The 17,029-nt window shown below is 57.3% G+C and overlaps 1 protein-coding gene and 1 non-coding gene across 2 annotated transcripts in view; both read right to left on the bottom strand.

Annotated features, from left to right (window-relative positions):
• LOC142595961 (antigen WC1.1-like) overlaps positions 1-17,029 on the bottom strand; it is a 140,218-nt gene that overhangs the window by 37,097 nt on the left and 86,092 nt on the right.
• TRNAA-UGC (transfer RNA alanine (anticodon UGC)) lies at positions 14-85 on the bottom strand. Its single transcript has one exon. It is a non-coding gene; the product is annotated as a tRNA-Ala (tRNA).

The raw sequence follows: 17,029 nt of genomic DNA, 5'->3' as shown, positions 1-17,029 counted from the left end.
GAAAAAGCACCCTTGGAGATGCCAGGGGTTGAACCCGGGACCTCCCACACGCAAAGCAGGCGCTCTGCCACTGAGCTACATCCCCTTGACACCTGCCTGCAGCAGAGACGCTCTCCTCCCGTGACATGTCTGTGACAAGCACAGCCCTCTTGTCCCCTGGGTGCCCAGGCACCCTCTGCAGAAAACAGCCCTTGCACCCTCCCAAGATGGGGGAAGTCAGCAGTAGCTCTCCACTGGGGCCTGGCCCTGGCACGGGGCTGCACTGCAGAGCACGGCCCCTTCAACGTCCCTGCAGGGCAATGGGCAGGAGGAGGCTCTTGCTGCAGGCACTGCTCCCATGCCCTGACCCACTCAGGGCTCGATGGAGAGGAGAAAACCCCTGAGCCTCCTCTGCCCCGCAGGGCTACAGCCCTCTGTGCCACACGCGTCGCCAGCTGCACAGCAGGAGCAGAGCAAGAGGGTGAGGGAAATGGCCTCGCTGGGCTGAGGTGCCCCCAGGCTCTGACGGCACCCCAGGGTGTGCGGTGGGGGGACATGGGGGCAGAAATCTCACACGCCCTCGTCCTGGTACCGGGCCTCCCCCTGCACCCCTCTTCCCGCCAGCATCCCTGGAGGTGAGGTGAAGGGCAGGCTTCCATCTCCATGGGGCTGATGCCCAGAGAGGAGCACACACGTGTTCCATCAATCATTGCAGCAGCGGGGCAAAGGGGGCCAGGAAACTCTGCTCGGGCCAGCGTGTGACTAAACAGCACTGACGCCCGTGCACTGCAGTGGCTGATCCTCAGCACGGCTTTGTCAGCTGTCCTGGGCACATGAGAGGTCTGGCTGCGACAGAGCTCCGCAAGGAGGATGCTGGCACTCAGGCCTCAGCTGCAGGGAGTGCCTCTCCCTGGGACTGGGGGGACGGTGGCCTCTGCTCGGGGAGCTGAGGGCCAGGGGAGGGAGGTGCGTGAGGCACAAGCACGAAGCCTGCCCCTGCCCGGGCAGCACACTGCTTCCCCCCGCCTGCATCCCCCTGCCCTGCTCTGCAGGCTGGAAACCTGGGACTGGGGCAGGGCAGGGCAGGGCAGGGCAGGGCAGGGCAGGGCAGGGCAGGGCAGGGCAGGGCAGGGAAGGGAAGGGAAGGGAAGGGAAGGGAAGGGAAGGGAAGGGAAGGGAAGGGAAGGGAAGGGAAGGGAAGGGAAGGGAAGGGAAGGGAAGGGAAGGGAAGGGAAGGGAAGGGAAGGGAAGGGAAGGGAAGGGAAGGGAAGGGAAGGGAAGGGAAGGGAAGGGAAGGGAAGGGAAGGGAAGGGAAGGGAAGGGAAGGGACAGACCAGTTGCTGGCTCTGGGTCAGAGGCACAGCGTCTCCACAGGCTGAGCAAGCTGCAAGGCTGGGGACAGGAGACACTCGTCACCACCCACGTGTTGTGCCACCTTTGTGCTCGCTCTCGCTGTTCGATCGCTTCTCAGAGGCAGGGGAACAGGCGGCTGCTGGTGGCCAGAGGGCAGGAGGAGCTGGCACAGACCCATGGCCCCCACGGGCAGAGCTGCCCCCAGGATGGGTTGTGTGGCCCCGGTGCCCTTGCCCTGAGATGCCAGTGGGAACCAGGAGCTGCATGGTGCAGGGAGCCCTGCAGGCTCTGCCGCTCTCTCACTGCCGTCTCCTTTCAGCTGCTGGCCCGCATTAACATGGATGCAGAGGAGTTTGCTGACATGTGCAAAGTCTGCAGGTTTCTGAGGCGTCCAAGCGTGGTGATGCTCTCAGTGATGCTCAGAGGCCTCGTCACCTTGTCGAAGGAACCCGAGACAGTGAGCAGGGCGCAGTAATGTGACTCAGGGGTCAGGGTGGTCTTTCACTGCTTCACAAAAAGGAAACCGTGCTTTTCATGCAGGCAAGAACAATGCAGGTCCTGCTGCCAGGCATCATGGAGAGCCTGCAGGATGCCAATGCTGACGTTAAGAGGAAGGTCCTGTCTGTCTGCAGGAATGTGTTGGGTGTTATGAAGAGGCATGAGGCCAGCCCCATTGCCCCGAAACTCTCTGAGGAGCTCCTGCAGCTCTTTGACGATGTAAGGCTGCTGTGGGAGCCTGAGCCGCAGCGCTGGGCACTCCGCAAGGCCAGCTGCTGTTGGGCGCAGCGCTGCGGGCAGCACTCGGGCAGGGCTGCTCCCTTCCTCACGCCTCTTGTGTGGCCTTTCAGGGGCCCAGGGCCGTTCAGCTGTGGCTGCACATGTGGCCCACAGCTCCTGTGTTCAGGAGCCGGCCCTGGAGCATGTCCCTTCCCACCGGCCACACTAATGCCCCTGCGCACCACGGGCAGCAGGGAGCGGCTGTTGCTGAAGTCCTCCCGTCCTCCTCCCTACCACAAGTCCAGCCAGGTGCAGCAGCTCTGCATCAGCCTCAGAGAAATGATGAGTATGGTGGTGAGGGACAGCAGGAGACAGAGAAAGAAGAATGTGTGGAAGAGCCCGATCCCACTCTTCTTCCGTATGAATGACCAGATGGAGAGCGTGGCCAAGGTACAGATTTCAAACCCTACCAGTGGTGTGGGGAAGGGTGTGCTGACACCATGGGAGGAGCTTGGGCATCAGGGGTGAGGGCTGTTGGCAGCCGGACTGTTGGAATGTGTGTCACCTCGGGGTCCCAGTGCCTGAGTCGCTGGGGACAGGGCAGAGCTTCCCTCCTTCCCTGCACTGGGCCCACCGCTGCCTTCCTCCTCCCCGCCGACCCTTTCAGCTCTCCTCCAGCGCAGTCCGTAGGAAAGGTCCCTGCAGAGCCAGTGCAAGCAGGGCCAGAGAAGCTGGCACGGACATTTCCCAGAGCTGCCCTGCCTGGTCCAGCAGCACTCAGCAGCAGCCCGTGGCCACCAAACACACCAGTCCCTACAGGCTCCCCAGCTGTCCCTGCAGGCGTGGGAGGCCAGGGCTTTGAGCCCCAGTCCCTGTCCCCCCGGACTGTGCCCAAGAGACCTCCCGCTGTCTGGGCCAGGGCATGTCCCAGTGCCCAGAGAGCAGGATAGCCCCAGGAACAAAGCGCTGCTGCGCCAGGTCCCCCTGCGTTGGGCCAGTGAACTTGGTCTGCACAGAGGGGTGCAGCAGTTGCAAGGGGTGGAGAGGCAGCTTGTCCCCCAGCCTGGGGCAGGGAGAGCGGTGGGAGGGGAGATGCAGCCAGAGGGGGACCGGCCCTGCGTGCTGGGACCAAAGCTCTGCCTGCCCGGAGCCTGGGCGTGAAGCAGCTGGGGCAGCCGCAGCTGGGGAGCCAAGCGTCTTGCTGGGGGATTCCCATGGGGAGGTGCTGCTGGTGCCGTCCTGCTCCGGTGTCTCTGGGAGCCCAGCCCTCGCTGCCTACAGCCGTGGGCCTACACCTGCTTTGCCCTTCAGTCTGCCCCCATCCCTGGCAGCAGCTCAGCAGCGCTTGAGGATCCCTGTTCTGCTGGCCGGCAGCATGAGATATGTGAGGTGGTGGCTGCCCTGTGTCCCTGCCCTGGGCACTGAACCCAGTTCAGACTCTGTGCCCCGCTGCCTCTTCTCCTAAGGGGCTGGGAAGAGCTCGGAGCTGGCCAAGAGCAGGAGGATGCCAGGTCTCCTTGCCTGGGCTGTGGTGCCATCTCCCAGCCTCTGCTTTTCTGCAGGCCTCTAGGGACACTCTCCTCGCCTGCGCAGAGCTCCTGCAGTGGAGGAAGCTCAGCTACCTGGCCGAGACAGGTCAGACACACCTGACTGGAGAGGGCTTGGTGAGGACAAGCCCCAAACCCCAGGGCCGGGCTGGACAGGGGCTGCCCTAGGTGCCCATGGGGAGGGCTGTGCCTCGCCTGCCCTGCTCCAGCCTGGAGCCACATCCTCCTTCCCTGCCTTCAAGCACAGACCCCCAAGGGCTCTTCTCCAGGCCCCTCTCCCCTCCCTGCCCCCAGGGTGCTGAAGGAGACCCTGGCCCATGCGCGCCCTGGCAGTGGGACAGAGGGGTCTCAGCACCCCCAGACCCCCTCTGCCTGTGTCTCTCTGAACCTCAGCCCCACAGGGCTCCTGGCTGGGAGGTGGGAATCGCTGGGAGGGAAGGGGAGCACTGGTAGGAGGGCCTGGTCTGGATGGCTGGGGAGGGCCCACCCTATGGGCTGCTATGAAGAAAATTAACTCCATCCCAGCCAAAACCAGTGCAGTCAAGCCCATCCTACTCCTGCCACGCAAGCGACACGCAGCAGAGAGGAGTGTTTGGGCACACTGGAGGGGCTGTTGCATCCCACAGGCCTTCGATCCCATCTCTTGTAACTGCCCAACTGCAGCCAACCCCCAAACCCCACCTGCCCGCATGGGATCCCAGTAGCACAGGCGTGTTGGTGCAGGGGGCAGGCGGGGCTTTTGGAAAAGGACTGGTGAGAAAGGGGATGACTGTTGCCCAGGACAAGAGGGGAAATGTCTCTCCTCTCTCCCCAGCTGTGCCGTCTCCCTGCTGGTGTCATAATGCACCTTCAAATGATGCGGGCTGATGTCACAGGGGGATGCCCCACATCACAGGGAGGTCTCTGCAGCGCCGCAGAGGTGCCGACACTTCCCGGCAAGGCCTGGGTGCTGCTGGGCACTGCTCAGGGGCTCCCCAGTGCTGCCCTTTGGAGCTGCTCCACAGCCAGGAGTGGGGTTTGGAGGAAGCGGGGCTGTGCTGGGGGACCCTCGCTGACAGGCAGGACCCTCGCTGACAGGCAGGACCCTCGCTGACAGGCAGGGCCCTTGCTGACAGGGAAAGTAGGGGCACGTCGGAGAGGAGTTTTTGGCAAGGAGCTGCAAAGAGCATCCCTTTCCCTGAGCTGAGGGGCCATCAGCAAGTGCGATGGAGGGCTGCTGCACCGTGGCCGTCAGCTTGGAGCTGAGCAGCTTGTTCCCCACGCTCCTGTATCTCTCCACCAAGGGTAAGGGTTCTGGGAGCTCCTTCCCAAGGGGAGGCACCGGGGCTGTCCACTGTCAAAAGCTGCCACTGCTGGGCTGTGGGGGTGGCTGGAGGGGGCTGGGGGCTGCTGCGAGAGCCCTGCCTGAGGGTCCCACCGGGCTCGGGGAACAATGTGGCAAGCAGGACTCCCGGCTGCCCTGAGTCCCAAGGCTCCCATGGGAATGGCTCGGTGCCCTTGCGAGGGGGCCCATCCAGGGCCAGCTTTCCCTGGGAGCGGGTACCACTTGGGGTTCTGGCTCTGGGATGAAAAGGGGTCCTGCATCGTGGGGCTGGGGTGTCCTTCAGCTCCCACGGGGCTCTCACCAGCCAGTTGGAAATGCCTCTGATGTAAATCAGTCCTTTACCTTCAAGCAGTCTGCTTTGGGACAACCTCTGTTCCTTCCCAGGGGATCCTCTTGTGCCACCAGGCTGGCAGACCGTGTCCTGGGCACTGGGGTGCCATCCCTTTCTGGGCCTTAGATGGCCACTGCCCTGGTCCTGAGCCCTTCCCACATCCCCATTTCTGCTCCAGCCCTGTCCCGGGAGCAGAGGAAGGCTGGCAGTCTGACATTGGAGCACAGCCCAGCTCCGCAGCCATGGCAGTGTTTGTCTGGGCTGTTTGTGGACACCCGCCTCTGTCACCCCCTGGGCGAGGAGCTGGCCGAGAGGCTGTGAGCCGGCTGGCCTGCAGCCTGACACCTCTTTCCCTTGCTTTCCAGAGGTTGTGGCTGTCTGGGATGCTGTGTCTGCGTATATCCTGGGACAGCTGAAGCTGGACAAGGTGGGCTGGCGTCTTGGTCCTCCTTTGCCCTGGAGAGCCTGGGCCCCGGGGAGCCATCCCTCCTTGAGCATCGTGGCAGCACACCGAGACAATCCCGTGTGCCCAGAGCTGCTTCTTGGTCAACCAAGAGAGAAACCAAGGCCAGATCGAGTCTGAGAAAGCACTTGGCGCACAATAGGGCTTCACTCTTCCCTGTGCTCAGAGTGGAGAGACCAAGCAGAGAGGCAGGGGATTATGCTGGGTCCATGCCAAGGATAATCCCTGGGAATCAGTGCCTGTGCTGGAAATGCCTGGGCTCTTCTCCAGCCAAGGGACGTTAGCATGTGTTTTGAGGAGGGGAAGAAAACCAATGGAGAACATGGGCCTTGGCCACAGCTTTTACTTTTGCCATCTCTACAGTACTCACTCATCAGCCTTTTTGTCTTCTTCCTGGGCAGGGTGTCCTGCTTGCAGGACTCGGGACCTTCGCTATGGTCCAAGAGCAATGCCAGGGCGACAAAGAGGTGTATGTGGTTCGCAGACCCGTCTTCCAGCTGGATATTGATGTGCCATGCCTGCAGGAGCTGACGTTCCCCACAGTGGTTATCCCTGGTGAGGAGGCAGCGGCCACCCTCCACTCTCGGCCTCCATGTCCGGGGGTGGGGTGCGTGCTCTCTGCTCTTTGGAAAGGGCTGGGAGAAGTAGAGAATTGCATCCAAAGGTCGGGGCATAGCTTGAGCTCCCCCAAAACAAACCACTCCCCAGGAGCTCTTTTCTATGGCATTTTGTTATGACTCTTAGATGGAAATGTGGCCTGCTGTGGCAGTGACGCTGTTCCTCCTCCTTCCAGGCAATGTCAAGATCAAGCCGCTGAACTACAGGTGGCTATCGCGAGCCACCTCCTTGCCGTGGCACACGGTGGAGGACTGTGTGAAAGAGACCATACTCTTGTACTCTTACCACCTGAGGAACAGCCAGCACCCCTCCTTCGCCTTCAAGGACATTGGCGTTCTGTCCTGCGAAGACGGTGTCCTGTGCATGCGGTTTTACTACGACTGCGTCACAGGGCTGGAGAGCAAGGCCAGCCGCATTGCACTGCTTCACACTGTAAGCTGCTCAGGTTTTGAGGGCTGCTGCAATGTCTTTGGGAAGCCCACTGAAGGCTGAGCAACCCAGTCGCCATTGGCCAGCCTGGACGTTGCAGGCCACTCAAGTGCCTTTCCCCATGCTCACCCCCACTAACTTCTCCATTAGCAAAGAAAGTTTCTTCTGAGTTTATGGGTCCTTGCCCTACAAAAAGCCTGGCAGTGTTCTTGCGCAGCTTCAGTGTTTGCTGTGCAGCTTCTCCAGAGCAGAGCAAGGGCTAACGCTCATGGAGGAGGATTTGGAAGAGGGGTTTGGAGAAGTGGCTTTCTTTTGGAGCAGGAGACAGGTCTGCTTCCTTTGGGAGCCAAGAGAAAACTGCCTTGGAAACCTTCCAACAGCTCTGGGTCACTTTGCAGAGGCTGTGGATGCCAGTTGCAGATGTCTGCGGTGGAGCGACCACCGCTCGGGGGATGCAGGCTGCTCCTGCCCAGGCATTCCCAAGGTGAGTGCGTTTCCTCTGCAGCCCTCGACCGACCGAGCGGGCGGCTTCCCAGCTCCTGCTCAGCAGCGCGCATTGCCGGGGCTCAACACTCAGCATCGCGTCAGGGCTCAGTCCTGAAGTGACTGGTTTATGGTTAACTAATGCTGAGTTTGGGCTCTGCCTGTATTCTCCTGCAGTGACTGGGCACCGTGATTGTGTTTCTCACGCCCAGCCTGCCGTCATTCCCACCAGAGAGAAGCAGCTGCACACGGAGAGGACTTGAAGCTGCATTTTCTGGTGTTGGGGGGAGATTGCCAGTAAAACCTGTGCATGGCCACAAAGGAAAAGGGCTGCCATGCCTTGCACGACAGTCAGGAGGATTAGTGCTGGGAAGCTGCAGAGGGTAAAGGGTCACCCTTCTTCAAGCCTGTGTCATCATTTGCTTTCCAGGTTTCAGTTCCTGGTGGTCAGCAGAGCGCTGGCCAAGTCTTTCTGCACCTGGCACAAGAAGGCTGCAGAAAAGCATGGGAGCAGAAGAGGTACGGGTACCCTGCCCCACGCTGGGTGACCACAGCCCACTTAAAACGCACTCTCCACGCGGCTGCTCTGAAGAGCTTCCTCCTTTCCCAGGCACAGAGGGGCATCCTGACCAGCTGCTGCACAGGCGGGTGAAGTTATCCCTCCCCGTGCTGCCAAGCCAGGGGCCAGGCACAAGGCAGCAAGACATGGGGAAGAAGCCTTCTGCCAGGTGAGAGCCTTGTGGGAAGGGATGAAAGGGATCCTTGCACCCATGTGGGAGAGACATCCCCTTTGGACAGTGCGGATGCAGGGACTCAGGAAAGTCCCTGACTCATGCCCCACGGTTTTTATGAGCTTGCTTGCCCCATGGCAGGCCCCTTAGTGAGGAAGACGGCACATGCTGAGTGCACCCCACATCGCTTTGCTTGCCCTCACAACAGAGCTGAGGTGCAGCCCTCTCCCATCCATCTGATGGGGCTCAGGAAAGGCTCCCCCTTGCCATGGGAGATGGCCCCACCTCCCCTGCTGCTTCTGCCAGCCTGGGGAGCCTTGGTACCAGATGAAAAGGAGAGGCCAAAGTGCCCCGTGCTCATGCCGACTCCTCCTGGTGTCTCTTTGCAGTGTGCTCCCCCCGTGTCCAGGCAGCTCCCCCAGGACGAAGGAGCCAGGCAGGCAGGAGCCAGCTCCTCCAGCCAGGCCCACTGCTGCACTCCCGTCCTCTGAAGCCTGCAAGAGAGCGTTGCAGGTACGTGCTCTGCCTTGCTGTAACTACCGTGCTGGTTGAGACTCGGCAAAAGCCTCTTTGTGCAGAGAGCCATCCTGAAAGGATCCCTTGGCGTGCGTTCATTGTAACCTGGCTGTCACCTCCTTCAGATCTTCTTCAGGAAAAGGAAGGGGCTGCACGTCCTTCCCGCCTGTTATTGCCCCTGGGTTTGTCATGAAACACTTTATTGTGTCCAGGGGCTATGGAAAGTGTACAAGTCCTTTCTAGGTCATTGACAGTGGAGGTCTTTGCTCGCTCAGCTGTGTTTGCCATGAGCTGAGGAGCCTGGCATGACTCCATGGCCCCTCATCTGTTAGGGGAAAAGTGCTGCTGACCGACCAGCTGAAGCAAGAGGCACCGACATGGGCCAGGCCCAAAGGAACATCCCCTCTGGGAGCTGAGACTAATCCTGTCTGCTGCTGCGTTTCCATCCCCTCCAGGAGGTCTGGCAGCTGTCTGCAGAGTGGGAGCGAGGGAAGACCCAGTGGCAAGAGCGGCGACAGCAAGCAAAGGCAGAATGGGCAGCGTGGCAAGCCTGGTCTGCAGGGGAGGACCGACAGCCGCCCCAGGTACGGGCAGTGACTGACACCGCTGAGAGCAGCAGTGACCCTCTCTCTCGGGGCACCAGGGTGGCAGGTCTCCAGGGAGTGGGAGCAGGACTGACCCAGCTGCAGGGCAGGGGTTTGCCTGCTCATCCCTGTCAGGGAGATTGGCAGCAGGATCCAAGGGGCAAAAGCAGCCGTCGGCCATGATGACGGGCAGACGATGCTGAGTCTCCCAGCTCCCAGGTCCTGCTGCAAGCTCCTCTGAAGAGAAGTCCTCTGGCAAACAGCACCTCTGTTTGCCGTCTGGTTTGCTGAGAGTGTCTCCTTCTTGGCAGGCACTGGGCACTGGAGGCACTTGGACTCCCCACCCTCCAGCCCAGCCCAGGAGAAAGGAGGTCACCCAGAGGTGGAGAAAGGCTGAAAACCCTCTCCCAGCAGAGGAGATGGCAGCAGCAGCCCAGCGGGAGAGACTCCGGCCTGAGTAAGTGTGCGCTGGCTCTGCACACAGCCCGGGGCAGCCGAGCAGTCATGACCCCACGGGCTGAGGGATGATGCTTCCCTGTTGTTGCAGGCACCTTTCCCCACGAGCGCTCCAGGTCCTCAGAAGGCTGGAGCCGTATCAAGCACGGAGGAACATATTCAAGCACGTCACTGACAACCACAGGCGGTGTCAGGAGCAGCAGAGGCAGCTCCCCTGGTAACTATCTCCAAAAAGAGATGGTGCTTCCCCAGCTGCAAGGGAAGCCCATCCCTCCACTGAGGGCAGCCCTGGGGGAAAGAGGATATTTCTCTGACAGCCCTTGTGAGACTGAAGCAGGTTCTGGAGCTTGGCTGTGGGCTGGATCTCCCTGACACCCAAGGGGACTGCCCGGGCATCCAGAATTGGCTTTCCATGTGGGATGTGGAAGTCCTGGCTGAAGACAGAGGGGTCCCTCTGATGGCTGGCTCTCCCCTTTCCAAAGCAGAGAGCATGTCCTTCCCTTGAAGAGTCTTGGGCCAAGACACCTTGCCCCTGGGGGGACACCTGTATGGGGCACTCAAGGTCTTGGCCCAGCCTCACTCAGCCCCAGGCTGATCAGCTGCACCTAGGACCTTCTCATGGGCTTGGGCATCAGGGGCCTCTCCCACTTCACAGGCACCTTCAGGCTTCATCGCAAGCAGATCCCACCACAGGTGGCCTGAGCTATGCCTGCAGGATTTCTCTGCCTTCTCCCTCTCCATACAGTCATAGGCTTTTCTTTCTTCCTCCCTAGCACTAGGTGCTGGTACCGCAGCAGCAGGGAAGGTGCCGGCAGCAGCGGCTGTAGCAGTGGCTGTTAGCAAAGAAGCTGGGAGGCTTCTCAGCTGCTGAGATCCACCTATAAATACAAAATAAAGAGCTCTGGGGCTGTTCCCAGCTGGACTGACTGGCCTGTGCCCGGTGCTGGACCGCTCTAAAGGGATTATGCACACCCCATGTGTGATCCCAGAAGTGCTCCTAGGTGGAGGAGGGAATAAAGTCCACACATAGCCCACAGCTTGAAGACGTGCAGCCCCACTCCTGCACATCCCAACACACAGGCAGCATGACAGAGGAGGCTCTCACACCCCTCCTGGGAACCCAGCACAGCTGGTGCCTCCCTGCAGCGCCTGCACGCTCATGCACGCGGCATGGAGAACCACCAGCAGGGCCAGCAGTCTGTGTGTGATTGCAGGGCTGTGACCACACCGGGACCACGGAGGTGTGGTGGGTCAATGGCACAGCAGGACGGCTGCAGTGGAGGGACACGGGCTCTTCAGGAAGGACCATCTGGGGAGGCGAGGAGGTGGACTTGCCTCCTGCTCGGGGCGGGACGGGAGCCAGCTTATGGCTCAGGATCAGAAGGCAGACCAATGTGGGTGCTGCGTTAGCAGGTATCTGCTAGAGAGCTGTTCAGGAGGAAGATGTAGATGAGGCCTTCTTGAAACAAGTGAAAGAAGCCTCACATTCACAGGGCCTGGTCCTCATGGGGGGCCTGAACCACCCTGGTGTAGCTGCTGGAAGGACAATGCGGCAGGGCCAAGCAATCTAGGAGATTTCTCGAGTGCATTTCCTGGCACAGGTGATGGGGGAACCAAGAAGGAGAGGTGCTCTGCTGGACCGGGCACTGCTGAACAAGGAAGAACTGCTAGGGGATTTGAAAGCCAGTGGCAGCCTTGGCTGCAGTGACCATGAGATGGTGGAGTTGAGGATGCAGAAGGGAAGGAGCAAGGCAAAGAGCAGGACTAGAGCCCTGGCTTTCAGGACAGCAGATTTCAACCTTGTCAGAGATCAGTTTGGAAGAATCCCATGGGAGATGGCCATGGAGAGAAGAGGGGTCCTGCAGAGCTGCTTGATATTCATGAACCACCTCTTCCAAGCTCAAGAAAGGTGCCTCTCAAGAAATAGGAAATCAAGCAAAAGCAGCAGGAGGCCAGCATGGATGAGTGAGGAGCTCTTCACAGATGACAGATGTCATCTACTTGGATTTCTGTAAAGCGTTCAACACGGTCCCCCACAACATCCTTTTCTCTAAACTGGGGAGATATGGATTTGATGGGTGGACTGTTTGGTGGATAAGGAATTGGTTGCATGGTTGCATCCAGAAGGTAATGGTGAATGGCTCAATGTCCAAATGGAGACAGGTGGTGTCCCTCAGGGGTCCGTACTGGGACCAGTGCTGTTTAATATCTTCATCCATGACACAGACAGTGGGATCGAGTGCACCCTCAGCAAGTTTGCAGACGACACCAAGCTGAGTGGTGCAGTTGACACACCAGAAGGACGAGATGTCATCCAAAGGGACCTGGAGAAGCTGGAGAGGTGGGTCTCTGTGAACCTCATGAGGTTCAACAAGGCCAAGTGCAAGGTCCTGCACCTGGGAGGGGGCAACCCCCAATATCAATGCAGGCTGGGGGATGGAGGGATGGAGAGCAGCCCTGCGGAGAAGGACTTGGGGCTACTGGGGGATGAAAACCTGGACATGAGCCAGCAATGTGCGCTTGCAGCCCAGAAGGCCAACCCTAACCTGGGCTGCATCAAAACAAGCGTGGCCAGCAGGTCGAGGGAGGGGATTCTGCCCCTCTGCTCTGCTCTGCTGAGACCTCACCTGGAGCACTGCGCCCAGCTCTGGGGCCCTCAGCACAAGAAGGACATGGAGCTGCTGGAGCGGGTCCAGAGGAGGCCACCAAAATGATCCGAGGGCTGGAGCACCTCTCCTACGAGGCCAGGCTGAGAGAGTTGGGGTTGTTCAGCCTGGAGAAGAGAAGGCTGCGAGGAGACCTTATTGCGACCTTCCAGTACTGAAAGGGGGCCTACAGGAAGGATGGGGAGAATCTTTTTAGCAAGGCCTGTTGTGACAGGACAAGGAATAATGGATTTAAACTAAAGAAGAATAGATTTAGACTGGGTATAAGGAAGAAATTTTTCACACTGAGGGTGGTGAGGCACTGGAACAGGTTGCCCAGAGAGGTGGTGGAGGCCCCATCCCTGGAAACCTTCAAGGTCAGGTTGGACGGGTCTGTGAGCAACCAGATCTGGTTAAAGCTGTCCCTGCCTCCTGCAGGGGGGTTGGGCTGGGTGAGCTCTAAAGGTCCCTTCCAACCCAAAGCGTTCTATGATTCTATGATTCTATGATGCAATTGCTCACCACCCACTGACCCGATCCCCAGCCAGTCCCCAAGCAGCAATCGCTGCCCCCTGCTCAACTCCCCCCAGTTTCTATACAGAGAAGAGGTGACAGCAGCATTCTCCAATTTATAGTTGTCGTGGTTTAGCCCCAGCCAGCAGCTCAGCACCACGCAGCCGCTCGCTCACTCCCCCTACCCCGATGGGATGGGGGAGAGAATCGGAGGAGTAAGAGTGAGAAACACTCCTGGGTTGAGATAAGAACAGTTTAATAATTGAAATAAAGTACAATACTAATGATAATAGTAACAATAAAATAATGATAATAATGATGATAATAATAAGAATATACAAAGCAAGTGATGCACAATGCAATTGCTCACCACCTGCCGATCGGTACCCAGTCGGTCAACCCCCCCCCAGTTTCTATACTGAGCATGACGTCATATGGTATGGAATAGCCCTTGGGGCAGTTTGCATCAACTATTCTGGCTGTGCCCCCTCCCAGTTTCTTGTGCCCCTGGCAGAGCATGGGAAGCTGAAAAGTCCTTGACTAGCATAAGCAGTACTTAGCAACAACTAAAGACATCAGCATGTTATCAACATTCTTCTCCTACTAAATCCAAAACACAGCACTGTGCCTGCTACTAGGAAGAAAATTAACTCATCTAGGAAGAAAATTAACTCTATGCCAGCCGAAACCAGGACACCAGAGAAGGGCAACGAAGCTGGTGAAGGGACTGGAGCACAGGCCTTATGCGGAGCGGCTGAGGGCACTCTGTCTGCAGAAGAGGAGGCTGAGGGCAGACCTTATCGCTCTCTACAGCTGCCTGAAAGGAGGGTGTAGTGAGGTGGGTGTTGGTCTCTTCTCCCACGTAATTAGCAATAGGACAAGAGGAAATGGGCTCAAGCTGCACCAGGGGAGGTTTAGGTTGGATATTAGGAAAAATTTCTTCACGGAAAGGGTGGTCAAGCATTGGAACAGGCTGCCCAGAGAAGTGGTGCAGTCACCATCCCTGGAAGCGTTCAAAAACGGGCAGATGTGGCACTTGGGGACATGGTTTAGTCTAGTCTACCCTTGTTTGGTTTAGTGTAGACTTGGTAATGTTAGGTGAATGGTTGGACTGGATGATCTTAAAGGTCTTTTCCAACCTAAACAATTCTATGATTCTATGATTGTGTTTCCTTCTTGCTAGCTGGTGGGGACAGAGCTGTTATTTTGTTGATCACATCCATTGGGAGCTGACGACGTCCGTCTTGCCATTTTATTCCTAAAAATTGCATCTCCTGTGCAGGTCCCTTGACCTTTCTTTGTTTGATGGCAAAACCGGCCTTCAGAAGGATTTGGACTATTTTCTTTCCCTTCTCAAAAACTTCTTCTGCTGTATTGCCCCACACAATGATGTCATCAATGTACTGCAGATGTTCTGGAGCTTCACCCTGTTCCAGTGCCGTCTGGATCACTCCATGGCAAATGGTGTATTTGGTTTCTGTACGTGCACGAGTAATTCTGCCTCTACCTGCAATGATATCCCTAACGCCATGTACCATTATTGGTCTCGGTACGTGTGTGTCACTCTGTAACACTATTGATGTCTCAATCTGTAGTGGGATCAGAATGTGCGATGGCCTCTGCATCGGCAAAGGCATTTGTAATGCTCTGAGTGTCTGCTGTGGCCTCTGCATCTCCTAGTGTACCTGCACCTGACTTTGCATCAGCAATGGTCTCTGTGGTGGAGAGACTCCAGTGCTATCTGCAGCTGCAGCAGAATCTGCATCTGGCATGGCGTCTGCATCTGCAGCACTATTGGCTTTGGTGTCTGCACTGTGGCATCTGTGCATCTGCAAAGGTCTGTGCAATGGGTTCTGCAATGGTATCTGATCTGCCATGCCATTTGCAATGCTGTCTCTGTCTGTAATGGCATCCGCATCTGCTCTGGCATCCGCAACACTCTATGCATCATCAATAGCATCTGCAATAGGAACTTGCGGTGCAGAGGTGTCTGATGGTTCCTCTGTCTGTCACGGGCCCTCAGTCGGTAATGGTGTCACTTGCTGTATCTGCTGCTTTTGGTGTAATTGAAAGTGCACTTGGATCAGTGACTGCACTTGTATCCTCAATTGTATGTGCAATTGCACCTGTATCTGGAATTGTATCTGGTTTGTGCCTGTCCCTGCAGTTGTATTGGCAATTCAGTGTGGGTCCGTGCCTGTAATGATATTGGTCTCTGTGATGATGCTGGCAGCAGTGTATTTGATGGTGCCAGTATCTGTGTCTCTAATGGTATCTGTGCCTGTACCCGTAATTGTACCCGTAACTGTATCTGCATTGCTAACGGTATCTGGACCTGCACATGTACTTGGAATGGTTTCTGTATGCGCACACGTAATTCCCTCTCTAGCTGAACTAGGAAGCGCAGGGGTATCTCTAATGGTATCTGTACCACTGACGGTCTCAGGATCTGTGTGACTACCTGTAATGCTATCGCCTTCTCTGTACTGGTGTTGGGATCTGTGACAGTCCTGGTAGTGGCATCGGCAATGGCGTGGGTACCTGTATCAGTATGTGCAATGCTATCGATAGCTGCAATGGGATCGGCATCTCCAAGGGCCTCTGCACCTGCAGCGGGAGCTGGATCTGCAATGCCATCTGCAATGGTTTCTTCAGCTGCAGTGGTACCTGCCTCTGCAGTGCTGTTTGCTTTGATAGCAGCACCTGCAGGGTTGCCAGCAGTGGCTTGTTCAGCTGAAATGGTGGCTGCAATGGCATTTGAATCTGCAATGGCATCTGCAAAGCCATAGCGTCTGCAATGCTCTGTGTGCATCTGTACGCTCTCCACTGCAGACACCACTGCAGATGCAGATGCCATTGCAGATGCAAATACAATTTCAGATGAGTTGCGAATGGAGATGCTGTTGAAGATGCAGGTGCCATTGCAGACGCCATTGCAGATGCAGAAACCATTACAGACGCCAGTGGAGATGCAGATGCCATGTCAGACACCACTTCAGATGAAGATGCCGTTGCAGATGCAGGTACCTTTGCAGACGCCATTGCAGATGGAGATGCCTTTGAAGCTTCCTTTGAAGATACAGCCCTTGATGCCACTGGAGATGGCCTTGCAGACGCAGATACCACTGCAGATGGCCCTGCAGATGCAATTGCCTTTAGAGTTGCTCTCAAAGATGCTGAAGCCATTGCAGTCACCCAATGGAGATGCAGATACTCCCTGTACCTTCAGTGGTATGTCTACCACTCCCTGTATGTGTAACGGCACCTCTGTCTGTAATGGTTCCCCTCCCAGGAGCGAGATCGGTCTCTGTATCTGTATCCATAGCTGTAACTGAATGTGTACTCGTGGCTGGGGCTCTTCTGGTGGCTGGAACTGCATGTGCAGTTCTGTCTGTATCTATGACTGCCCCTGCAATTTTATGCGTAACGGTGTCTGTGACTGTACTTGTATCTCTAATGGTAGGTGTCTTCTGTCTGTATGTGCCCCTGTATCTGCCGTTGCATCTGCAATTGAGTCGGTATCTTCCTCGTGGGATTGCTGTCTATGGCTGTATGTGAAAAGGCATTGTCAAGGATATCTGCAATGGCACCTGCATCTACAATGTTCTGGCCAATGGACTGTGCATCTGCAAAGGTATCTGCAGTGGCGTCTGCAATGCGAATTCATGCTGCAGGGCCATCTGAAATGGTATTTGCATCTGCAATGGAAGCTGCAACGGTATCTTCTTCTGTAAATGGATTGGGCATCTGCAATGGCATCTGCATCTCCAGCACTACGTCCACCTACAATGCTCTCTCTATTGGTATTTGGAGCTGAGGAAAGGCGTGGGGTTTTCCCTCAGATGGACAAACCCAAATGATCAGAAAACAGGACAGGTTGCAACACCCGTCAGGTATTAATGAATTACTTAAAAGTCAAGCGAAAGAGAGGTGCTGCGATGACAGACAGTGAATTTCACACCCTGCCTCATATCCAGAGGCTCAAGCTCGGCACGCTCCATGCTCCTGCGTGGCAGGTGGCTTTCCGCAGCAATGCTGCTCACCGGGCGTTGTTAAAGACATCAGCCTCACAGATGTTTCTGCCTCCCCCCAGACAGCCCTGATACCCTCAGTCACTGCCTGCCTGCCGGGTGCCCCCACCCCTTCCTCCTGGTGCTCCCCTGCGTGCCAGCAGCCACAGCTGTCTGAGCAGGAGAGACACTCCACTCCTCTTGGCAGCCTGCAAGCACAGACTAGAGCACAGGGCTAGTCTTTTTGTTCCCCTTCCTGGGCTGCACTTCCCCCCCGCAGCTGGGTGCTGGATCCTGGAGGGGGCTGGGTGTTTCAGCCCTGTCTTGGAG

Source organism: Pelecanus crispus, chromosome 25 (assembly GCF_030463565.1).
Source record: "Pelecanus crispus isolate bPelCri1 chromosome 25, bPelCri1.pri, whole genome shotgun sequence".
Taxonomy (NCBI): Eukaryota; Metazoa; Chordata; class Aves; order Pelecaniformes; family Pelecanidae; genus Pelecanus; species Pelecanus crispus.
The sequence above is the reverse complement of the archived record's forward strand: the minus strand, read 5'-3'. Positions and strand labels throughout refer to the sequence as shown.